Here is a 12,835-nt window from a genome sequence, read left to right on the forward strand (position 1 = left end):
TATCGAGGTATTCGTTGTAATGAGACAGAGGCTGAAAATAGTTGCCACATGACTAATCGAGTTCAGTGTCATACTCAGAATTACATACATCTACAATCTGTATTTGAAATGGCGACTCTTCCTTGATATCATAAAAATGGAAATTACAAGAAATTTAACGAATCGGGCGAGAAGAGACAGATATTGCAAAACATTCAAGAAAGACACAATATAAGAAACCAAAATATGTTACAGTTACTGGGCTTTATCTTACACACTTACAGTAGATCAAATGCTGTTCAGAGGCGAGCAAATATACCACTCAGCATATTATTAACCCTTTCACCCCAATATCATGTGAAGGTCCAACCTAATCAACGAAAACAGCTAGATCGGGTCAAACCATTGTGGTGAAAGGATGAGTTGCAGAAGACTTGCAGACAAAGAGAGCTTACCCTTTTCCACACTGGTATTCCCATAAAGAGAATACAATAAGGAACAGCGCCAAGAAGAGGTGCAATCCAGAAAATATTGTAGCCGCCCAGTTGAAGCCAACTGCTTCCAGAAGTGCACCACCAACTGTCGGGCCTACAAAATTCCTGAAGGAAAAAGAAACAGATCAAGAATAAAACGGTTTACACCCACTGTGTTTGGATATGCATCACTATTTTTGATTTGATATGTTTATATAATGTAAATAATATCTCGTTGTTAAAAGTGAAATTTCCTCAACATTCTCGAGTAGCCTGGTTAAAATTGTTTTGCCAAAGTTGGATATCAAGCATGGCAAAAGAAAGCAAGCTGCAAATTCACCATATTGATAACTGGGTATCAAATTCCATTTCTCTAACACAGAAGTTGAGAAAAAAATACAAAAAGAACACTAATTGGCACATCTTTGACTGTAAGCATTTGCAATCATTTCTTTATGAATGACCGGTTTGAAAGGTATCATATCTGTCATAAGGATATTAGCAACTAATGCGGGGTCCGGCAGATTAATCCATGGAAGGTTTCATTAAAGATTTTTGTTTTGTTTGTTTTTTGATATTAGAAAACGCAATATTGTCTGTATAGTACACCTTCATGAACATTTTCGCGAAAGGAAATTAACACAAAATCCATCTCACGGACGGACATCCAAGAATTTAATGTCTGTACACACAATTTGGGTTAAGACCCAAAACTTTCAAAATATAGAACACGCTGACGACAATTGGTATCATGACAACTGAAGTAGCATTGAATGTACCACAAGGTTCAACACAGATGTGCCAAATATGTGATTGTTCTTTCTGATTACCTTGAACGACCTTATAACCCGTGCAACCGGAATGCATCTAAAAGGCGACGCTTTGTCCACTCAATAGAAGATGTAATTTGACGACTCACCCTAATGAAAAGAGACATTGAAGAGACCAGAAACCACACCATAGGTGCCTAGATTGTCTGGCATTCCTTTCCATCTGAACCAAAACAGAAGACTTTAATTAGTATGCTGAGCATGACCATAGGGGAATTTTGTGTCACAGTTGGTTGAAGAATTACAAGGGTAGAGGATCACATGACGTGAAATCGCACAGGTTGGAACTTGCAATGAATATATGTGGTATGCTTGGCCATTGTAAAGCATTACTCAAAGAGCTACATAAGTATTTCTACAAAAACTAAACTTAATGTCAGACAACTTGGATATGCTCACGTTTAATGTTACTTAACATTTAAAAATGAGCAAATTTTTCGATATGAGGCAATTGAGTCCGTCCTTACAGACACCTCTCAGTCCAGTCCCTCAAAGAGTTTTTCAATAAAACCCTTTCCATCAGAATAGAACTTAACTTTGCAAAGGAAACCTATTATCTAGAACAGGTACGCATGATCTTCCATAAAGTATTGTCGGCAAAATCGTGATTAACATGATATGTTAACATTGTTATAAATATTTATATTGACAGCATTCTTAAGGTAGCGACTCGGGTTCATTGTCACTTATTTTCAATCCTCATTTTCACAAAGAAGACGTGGTCACACACCCGACATGTGGTACTTTTTTTATCTGCTCGGTCACCGAAGAGTTCAGAAAATTTGTTAGTTTTTTAAAAACAGTGCGCATACGGCTGTTTTACTCAAAAACACGTGTTTTTTAGTTTTTTTACTCAAAAAAGTGTAAGTACAAATCTCCAATCGGCCTTGGTGATCTGTTTACGGCAATCGACGGCTGGGTATACTGGGCAAAAAACCGTGTCCCGGATTTTTGAAATTCGCTTTTGTTTTCGCACAATGCACCTTCAAAGTGTCAACTTGACGTTTTTTGCATAAATTATCGGCCTTTGTTCACGTTTGTCAGGATATCTTCACTTCCAGGCCCTTTATCGGAAATCTGAGACACCGTCTTTCAGATATATTCATTCACTGTCCACAGGTGAAAAATCAGGCTAGTCTGTCCAGGCGCCGCCGACTTATACTTATTTGAATAATGTACGCACTGCCAAAAACGGAACTGAGAAAATCGACGATTTGTGTAAACGACCTATGCGTCACACATTGTGACCAAAAAGTCCGACTCGCGCACTATTTTCTGCGAATTTTCTTACACCAGGACTAAGTTGAAATATTTAGAGTCAGTTTTGGGAATTTTGAATATGTTTAGGATTGCAGATCGTGTGAAAATAGAAAGAAATTATACACTGAACTGGCAAATGCTTAGTGCCAGCAGTGGGTGGTATTTACACAACAAACACAGAGGGGTACTTAGCGATTTAATCCATTTTTTGGAACGTTTAACTAGTAGATTAACTGTATACTGTTGTCTCAACGGTTACAATCTAGTTACCAGAGTTCACAGTCAAGACGAAGACGTCGAAACTTGCGTAAAAAAGTCTATCCGATCATGGAGGTACTACCTCCATGATCCGATCGAGACTTATTTTTGTGCTGTCGTCGCGCGATCGCGTCGGACATTCACTTGTTCTTGACTCAAGTTGTCTACTTCCTGTCTCGCGATCGGCAATTTATGCATGTTCTTTGTGAAAAGTGATTGTCAAGTTCATGGTAGCGCCGACACTGTGCGAACGGGACGTCACTTACTAGTTTTCCTACCTCAAGATGAGACCATGATGAGACGAACACACGTAACTCTTGACAACATAAAATGTCTGTCGTATTTTCTTAGCTTTTGCACCGCACTGAAACTTTTCGCCCTTCGTTACGACGGGAGAGATTGACTCGTGTTATTTTTTCAAACTTTATATGTGTTCTTGTACCGATTTTTAATATCAAACTAATAATAATCACGCCGTAGCGTTAGAACAGCGCAGGCTGTCATCGACAGCGTGTTCCGAGAGACAGAGTATCGACTAGTCTACAGTGGAGTCAATACCAGCGCACACATAATTATTTCGGAGATTTTTACTTTTAGTCAAACTCTCGATGACTGACCTCATATAGCAAAAATTGCTAGTTTCAGCACTTCTAGAAGTTGAGCCGGGTTTGTTTTACGTTCAGGTTGAGGTCCAGCTAGCAGCTGTGGAGTCTGCGGGTAATTGATAAGTTTAGACAACACGCACACAAGAATCATTTGTGAACCCTCGCAATTTACGTTTGACGAATTTAATTTTTGGGTTATATTTAAAGAAAGAAAAGGCATGAAATAAAAAAATATTTGCATTTCGTTTCGAAAATTAGCAGATCGGTGAACTTGCTCTTGTGAATCTACATTATGTGTGTATGAACTCCTGCACTGGCTTGGGAAACTCCTTGACATAAATGTCGCGTGATGTCGGGTACAGTGTTGTTCAAGGTTTCTCAGCAGACACGAAAAGACTGCACGATAGAAAACTCGAGTTTTAAAATATAAAAGAACACGATACTAACACCAAGCATGTACAGCAAGAGTAATAAAATTATCGCAACTAACAGAAGTTTCATCTCGCTCAGGCTAATTTTGGACTCGGGTATGTAATCAGCATAGCCTAATATGTTCGAAAAGCAGCGTGTCAAATACTTTCATAGTTGTGAACTGAGCATGTCTCCGTTATCGTCTGCGTCCTCGGCCAAATCTGACTCTTCACTGCATTCTTGATCGTTATTGCAGGGAGTATGAGCCAAAGTCGGACTGTTTTACATTTAAATCGACCTTTGCGCACGTTGCCATCTTTTCAGGTCCGCTTTTGTGGACCTCGCTTGCTTTTTCGACGGTACGGAGCGCGAGCGCCGGCTTTGGTCTGCTCGACGTGTTTGCCGTACCGATACATATGCGGAGTTCAAAACGCTGAGCCTAACGTTGAAGCTAGCGCATGCGCACTATACCGCAAAGCCTGTACATAATCTCTGCGTGTTTATCAAAGATATCGTTGTCGGTAATCCGCGACCGTTAAGACAAAAGGGAAATAATGGCACGCGGTGTAGCTGATAGTTTGCCATTTTAGTAATATTTCAGGAATTTCCCGGTACGATGTGACCCAACACCTTTCCCCAAAAGAAAGACCACGTGTCAGTGGTTCGAAATTTGAAATAAAAAAAAAATTGCTAAAATTGACCTTTGAACCTGAGTCGCATCGTTAAATACCGATATCGTAAATAGTGGTAGCGTTGTACAAGCTTGAATTAGAAAGACTTCCTACCTCTAATTTTGAGATGTAATGAGGAACGTAAAGAAAGCGGAAGATATGCTTGTATGCAAGTCTAAGAGACAAAATGGGTAAACTTCAGAACTTTACCTGGCAGTTGAAATTAGATCATAAAAAATTGGAACCAAGGCACAACCGGTGGACAAACCTAGAAGAACCATTGATACCATCACTATCCATAGCTGGCTGTGGAGAGAATAAAGTAGTTATGCATCATTTTTACACCGGATAAGAGTCCCTACAGTAAAGAACATTTCGTTGTATCGATAGTATAAAAGTTTACTTCATTACATACCTGTGTGAACTGAGAAGCGGAGAAGGCCCCATATAGACAAATGCTGCACATACACCAATGTTCCCCACTACCATAAGTAATTTTGGAATATCCTGAATATGATATCAAAAATATATGTGTGTAATTCAAAAATTGGCCAAACTCAAAAGGATACCACAGAGGAATGCGTTAACCAGTTATTTTTCTCGGATTCCTCATGCAGTGGGGTTTTATTTCTAGATGAATAGAAAACTGGGAATTATCTCTACTATCGCTGAGCTTCGACTAAAATAATTACATTTGCATACATGTACACAGATCATTAGGTGTGCAGCATGATACACCATGCACATGTTGTGGTATTATAAGTTTAAAACATTGAGTCGTCAAGACATTCAGAGGAGCACTACTCACAAATTTGTCTGTCAGGTAGCCCCAGAAGAACGCCGACGTTGTGTATGAGGCAGATATCACCAGAAACACAGACCCAACTGCTGTCGTGTCTAAATGGAACTGTAAAGTAGAGAATATGACAGATGCAATGAAATGACAAATCAAACTTTTCGTAAGAGGAAAAGCAACGACGCCTCTTCACTTATTTGCAGAGACGAGAACGGCCCGGGATGTAACACCTCTCTCTCTCTCTCTCTCTCTCTCTCTCTCTCTCTCTCTCTCTCTCTCTCTCTCTCTCTCTCTCTCTCTCTCTCTCTCTCAGGTGCTGTAGGCTATTCAAGGCTGTGTTAATGATGTTAATAAGGTTAGTTAGTGTTGGTGCCAGATAGTACAATGCTGTCCTAAAGTGACCTGAATTAAACAGATGAATAGTATATTGGTAATGCAGCTGTTGACACCACTGTCTCGACTGGAAGATTGCCCTACGAATACAACGTTACCCTCTCCTAAGGAAACTACGATTTTGCAATAATCTGCGCATCGACGACAGACATGTTTCTTTCGACAGACGTCATGAAACTAGCCCTATACCCTAACACAAAATAGGAAATTGCAAGTCTGTCTACATTTCTCAGAATAAATTCACCATAAAAAATCAGCAGCATTATTTTTCCAGTTTGTTTGTGGAAAGCCTATCATATCATTCACTAATTCCAAATCAAACTGTGAAGCATACTATTACTGTAATACTATACATTACTTGTTTCGTTATTGTTGGTTTTCCTTTGGTGTTAAACAGAACTCATGTTTACGGTCAAAATGGAAGTCACATTCGTCACATTCGTGTGATACCGAAAAGACTTGATGATAAGTTGTGAACACACTACCTGTTGGAGATGTTTTGCCAGTGTTGGATTTAAAAACCCCAGTGCCATAGTACCGACCAGAACACAAAACGATGTCACTATTACTGAGGGTATAGATAATAACTGTAACATAGAACCTGATTCAGGTCTTTCGCCCTCTGAAAAATATATGGAAAGCACACAAAGAGAACATTAACATAATCAAATACTCAAGTATCATAGGAATGGTTTAGAAACGTACAATATAAAGACTTTGAGGATATTGATTTTCGTAATGATCGCAAAAGCAAGAATACAACACGTTTCCTTTATTTGCACTGCTTTAATGGCAGAGTCACCCTTTTACAACTATTTAATTTTTTTGTTTTCTCCTAACACACGACAATTACATTCGATGGCCTTTGTATGATCGACTTTAGATTCAAGGTATTTTTTTAATGGTAAGTGGATGAGCCTATCAGACGATGTTTCAATTCAGATCCAACCAGTTCACATTACTACACTTGCTCCCCTACTCTCATAGAATGAGGGAAATCATTGGCTTCGTCATACTTGTTCTTTTATATAGATTTAGATACCACAAGACTACCGCTACTTGACCTGAACATCCGCCTTATGTTTTCCCCTTCTTTACCAAATCACCTGCCTGTTCTCGTTTCTTCACTGAACACACATATTTCGCTAATTATTTTTGCCGAGTCCAAACAGTCAAAATTGATAACATATGGTAAAGAAAATGTTCTTTTTATTCTGGATTTTCATTTTAGATGGCTTCAAGAAAATCTTCAGACCCTGAGCTGAGTGTTTTGGCAATTTTCATTCTTTTTTTGGGAAGGGGAGAATCTTGGCACACTGTCAGTTTGTTTCCGAAAGAAATGAGTTATAAATTTCGAAATCACTTTTGCCTTTTATTCTGTGTCGCACATGTTCTTTCTTTTTTGCCAAGTCAAGGAACACTATTCATGGATGCGCTGACCGATGAAAAAAGTTAAAATATAAAATTCTGGAATTGAAAGTTAGTATTACGGCTCGGCTATCGTTTAAGTGACATAATATGTCTTTACGGCTTCAAAAAAAATTTCAGTGTATAAAAGTTACATCAGAACATTTGTCTGCAGGGTTTATGTACTGTGACTTCAGTTTTAAGGTAGTCATTTACTTGTCTAAGGCTAAATACGACCTGCGCTAGATGTTTGCTCTCGGATATTACAATTATTTGCTGGTCTGTAAAGAAGGCTGTATGTTTCCATCATCCTGTTTTGTGACATTCCAAAATTTCATTCATCACACTGGGTTACAACACTGAATACCGATCATTTTAATGTCACATATTGATGACTACGAGGTAACTTGCTCTCCAGTCCAAAAGGTTTGCATTTAAGATTTGTTTGTTTCTTAGTGTAAAAGACGATACTTTACAGTTTCCTTGAGCACAGCATGAGAAAATTTGAACTATTTTACTGTTGAGGGGCTGACTATTTCAACCAATCAGACGTGAATGTCACTCACCCCCTTGTTTTGGTAGAACAAAATAATTGACGATAACTATCAACACTGAACATGCTCCTAAGGCGACGAAAGGTAAACTGTATCCCCCAACCTGCAGTAAAGAAAAAAAGCAAACACAGGTTAATATTGAATATCGTTCATGCGAAAAGTTTGTGATATTTATATGGACGATATGTAAGAGCTATGAATATAACATCCCACTTACCTGGTACAGAAAGCCGCCAAGAGGGGGTCCAATCGAAAAAGCTAAACCACTGAAAATTTCGAGTATTCCCTGAAAAGAAAACCGATAGTTGGCCATAAAAACCTAACTTGTAGCTAGGTCATTAGCTTACCAAGGTGTAGGTAATAATTGCTACTAGATTCGAGCTCACTTGTTCTCAAATTTTCGAAAACAGGTTATCCCTGGTATAAAAAACAGAACGGTTAATTGGTGATGAATTAGGAACTGACATCTACATCGCCACAGGTAAGTTGCTTAAATATGGAAAACAATGTCTGGCGAGCAAGTTTTTTTTAATTTTTTTCGTTAATGCTACTCTCGTCAAAACTAGCAAGATTGGAAAGTAAAAACAGTTGGTTTAGTGGAGATTACGAATATTTTGCCTACTCTGATAAAAATGCAACCCTCGGGATACCATGCTAATCTTTATCGCATTCCTCTGTTGACCATTGTGCCGATTTTCTGTTATGGAATAATTTTAGTTTATTTTTCTTGTTGATCTGTGCTCTGGTAAAATGTTGTAACTTAATGCCTTTTCTGATAATTTTGTGATTCAGAAGCTGGTAAAATCTTATGCAGACAATAAAATAATTGATCAGCTGTGGTTCTAGAAATGAAAAGAAGCAGGCGATCCTGTAAGAACCATATGTACTTATGTTTTCAACAAATTTCAGACTTACCAGTGTCGTGGATACATTTTCTGGGAATGTCTGGGCGATAATAGCAAACGCTGCAGTGGTTGACGCAGCTGCTCCTACAGCCTGAACTGAACGAACTATGAAACAAAACACAATAAATTCAGTCCCTCGATGGGCCCTGTCAAGAAATCTACAGGAATAAAAGAATAAAGACTACTGTATTATTTAGAGGTTATTTAAGCAATAAAGCACACCCAGCGATAGTATACCACAAGATTTTGACCACTTCACGACATATATGCACGAACGATAGCGAGTGCATATATGAAGTGAACTGGTCAAAATCGAGTGGTATACCGTCCCTGGGTGTGATTTATTGCTATTATATCATAACGGTATATTGAAATTCTGGTGTGGAACGTCACAAACGGATTTCTGCTCAAGCTGGGAGCTCGCGCATATGCCAGCCGTGGTATATCGGCAATATACCACGGTTCTTTTCGCGTCTCGACCAATCAGATCGCTGTATTTGCACCATCAATATACTGGTATGATATAATGTCACTTATTGCCATGGTCGCTAAACTAAACCAAATTACATCGAAATGCTTTTGTAAAAGCTCTTTATGCACATAAAGGTGATTTAGCTGAAGAATCTGTAATTACAACATTAATAGGTCATGGACATTGCAGCCTAATTTGCTATTTTATACCCTAACATATATCTTTCTTGAAATCATAAATAATCAAGGAAACAATCTTCAATACTTCATTTTTTGACAAAGACAGTTAAATATTTAAATATTAATCTGGATGTGTCTGGTTTATTTGTTTACATCTATCTTTTGCTGGGAAGTTGCAATGAGCTGAAATTTATGTTTGCAAGAGTAATTAATGTTTGAGATAATTAAGAATGATGTTCAACACTTACCCAAATATTATTACACTTACTCCATATATAAAAGATCCTGACAAAAATAGAAGCTTGGCACCGAGTCGTGGGAGCTGAAAACAGACATAAATATTGTGTTCTGTATGAAGACTGACATGTTAATTATTAGAGTAGTGTATCAACAAAAACAAGCCATCGCTTTTTACATGCTTATTTGACCCTAATCCTCGTAAAATAAGTATAATCATACCAATCCAGGATCCAATTATAATAGGTCAAAATTCGTAAATACACAGCCACAAAACAGCACAGAACTGACAGCAAAGTACCGGTACACACAACAAAGCCAAATCCGTGAAAGAAAGATATATGGACCTCAGGTCAAAAGACCAAGAAGTGATGTTAGGTGTTTCGAAAATAGTAAGCGAATCCTGCCCCACATGTGGCACACGCCATATATCAATCTGTAAGTCAAACTGGTGGTGATCACCAACTAAGGCCCAATGCCAGTGATGCCATCATCGATCATTTGTCAAAGAGAGACATCATACTTATCTACCAGCTCGTGATACCTGCCAAAAAAGCGTTTTAATGTAGAGACAAGTCTTTCCTTGCACCAAAAACAGCCGGACGCGTTACCATACTTGATTTTTGCTTAGCACCGTGTAGCAGAAACAAAATGCTTGCTTCCCCCATATACTATAATATTGAAATTTAAAATAATTTTTGACATACGTTTCATGGTAATTTTAGGGTTTTCCCCATAAGCTATCTATCATTATCCTTATACCACTCCAGGTCATGTGACCTATTGTTCTTGCCATCCATTTATCCCTGAAAACACGACTGACACCTATTGTTCTTATGCAAAATAAGTAATCAGTCATACTTTTATTCATATGTAAATAAGTAATCACCACACTTTAATGAATGAAAATCATTATCATATCAATAAAAGTGTAGTGATTACTTATTTAAATATGAAAAAGTATGACTGATTACTAATTTGCATGAGAACAATATGTCAAGTCGAGATGTCTAAAGCATTCACACACATTCAAAAACAAAATGAAGACAATTTGTTCAACTTATATGTTGTAGCATCACATTTTATAATTCAATTTTAACTTTCTTTGGACCATGCTCAATGTAAGCAACATAATTTGTTGATGAAGAATGTCCATTTTTAGATTCGGCGTCTTCTTGGGTTGGACCAATCTTGTCTATTTTGTTACATTGTTTTGTCGTAACTTGAGAAACTGGTTTACTTACAGATTCCTCTGATTTTACACTAGATGGAGGTGGTAGTAATATATTCGACACATGCTTTTGTTGTGCAGTAGACATACATTTGAGGCGCGTAAACCGTCATCTGATCTGTGACCTGTTTGTTCTTTGATAAGCTGCTCATCGAATCCCTGATGGTACAGAGATGTTGCCGCATTCACCTGAAATTATCAAACACAAGACATATGTGACAAATAGCATGGAAATAAGTATAGCCTTTTTGTAACGTTTGTGGAATAGTCGAAAGAAATTCTGTGATACTGCCGCACACACAACAAATTGTTTTGGTCAATGAATTTAATTTTATAACTTTACAGAATTCGTTTTGTGTATAAATATTTTAGTAAAAGAATAAATTACCTTGCCAGAATATCCAGTGTGCTGGCAGTCTGGCCGAGCCATCTTGCACAGTTGCTTTGTGTAAAGACGTATATTTTCTGGCAGGAGAACTTGATTATCCCTTGGCAAGGGTCATCGATAGTACAATCCCGTCCGGTGTTATCATCGCCAAGTACTTTTTTATAAGTTGATATGAAGTACACATCGTGGATTTTATGCGCTCCGTAGTAGCGGCTGCTCTTATAGGGCAGTTTGCCCGTGTAAAATCCACTTTGGTTGTTTTTACATGGCCGTTCATGGAACTCTAGGAAGTCTCTTGGGTCATCAGATCAGACAAGTTGACAAGGTCCATCTTGACCAGTCAAAAACACGAAAATGGTATTGTAAGCCTGATGCATCCACGAGGCAATCACATGCATCTACAGATTGAATTCCTTCTCGCTAGCCAATAGCCAATACGACAGAGTAAGGCAAGCCATTTTATTTAACCAATCAGACTAAAACAGTTTCCTTCTACACAGGTGCATTATACCACTCTGTAGCCCTTATTCAAATGCAGATTTGCAGTTGACCAGAGCCCTTGTCCTACTTGTCTGTGATAGGTCATTCTCCCAAACTCGCATGCCAGGTGCATAATGACCTCTGTGAACCCTTCGACGTACAATGGGTCACTCCATTCCATTGTGGTATTCAAATGAAAAGTAGACGATTTATTGACAGTAATTTTCAAATTTTAGAGAAGATTGGCCTGTTTTTCGTGGTATAAGTCGTTAATCGCACCTCGTAGGTGAGCTGTTACAGTTGTAATCACCACACTTATGGTCAGGAACTTGTAAACATCACTCGGCCTTCGGCCTAGTGATGTTTATAAGTTCCTGACCATAAGTGTGGTGATTACAACTGTAACAGCACACCTACTCGTGCAATTAACTATACTTAGATACGATGAAAACTCAAACGTTGCACTCACATTTGCGGTTGAGAATTACTTTTATGATACTCCGATACACATAGGTTAATTTCATGCATTTTCCATTTGCCAAAAGAGTAACTGATTCCTTGTGAGTGATCGAGACACTGAGTTTGCAACAAAAATAAGATACTGTACACACTTATGAGATTATTTTTGTTGGCGGGAGTTGAAATGAATTCACTCTTCACGTAAAGAAGACAGAAACTTTACATCTTATGTATGTATCTATTTTAAATACTTTTCTCGTGGTTACAAACATTATGCTTGTATTTTGGTCACGTTCAATGATATGTCAAAGTTTGACTTTGGAAAGTTTTCAAGAAATACTGTCCTGAAAGTTTGAATTATCACAATAAAGATCCTCTGCTGACAATTGATATTTGTATTGATGGTTGTATGTAAATAAAAATATTTTGTCAACGATACTACTTCTTTAATTTCCGTATTTTATGGCAGAAATGTTGAACTTCATATCTCTCGAATGCAATTATGATGTCACCAGCCTATTTGCGGAGCCCCACACCTCTAATTAAAATTATATCAATGTCAAACAAGAAATAATTTTACTTTGCGTAATTTTGTTGAATGTTCATAAGGGCTCTTTTTAACTATACAAATGTAATATTTCATACTTCACATTTTACGTTGGGACTGTAAAATTTGCGATATCATCGCTGGTTTATTTTGCAAGGAACTCTGATAGCAACTCATGTAGGGATGTATTTCAATGAAATTCAAGATTACTCTCACAGCCGATAAAGCCAAGTTACAGAGGACGAGCGTGGCAAAGCGCGTTCCATTGTTTTCATGCTAAGAAAGAAAAAGGACGCGATG

The 12,835-nt window shown here is 37.9% G+C and overlaps 1 pseudogene; it reads right to left on the minus strand.

The window, feature by feature from the left end:
* Nucleotides 1–12,835, minus strand: part of LOC139115597 (MFS-type transporter SLC18B1-like) — a 42,497-nt pseudogene that overhangs the window by 26,024 nt on the left and 3,638 nt on the right.

This window comes from Ptychodera flava, chromosome 17 (assembly GCF_041260155.1).
Source record: "Ptychodera flava strain L36383 chromosome 17, AS_Pfla_20210202, whole genome shotgun sequence".
Lineage (NCBI taxonomy): Eukaryota > Metazoa > Hemichordata > Enteropneusta > Ptychoderidae > Ptychodera > Ptychodera flava.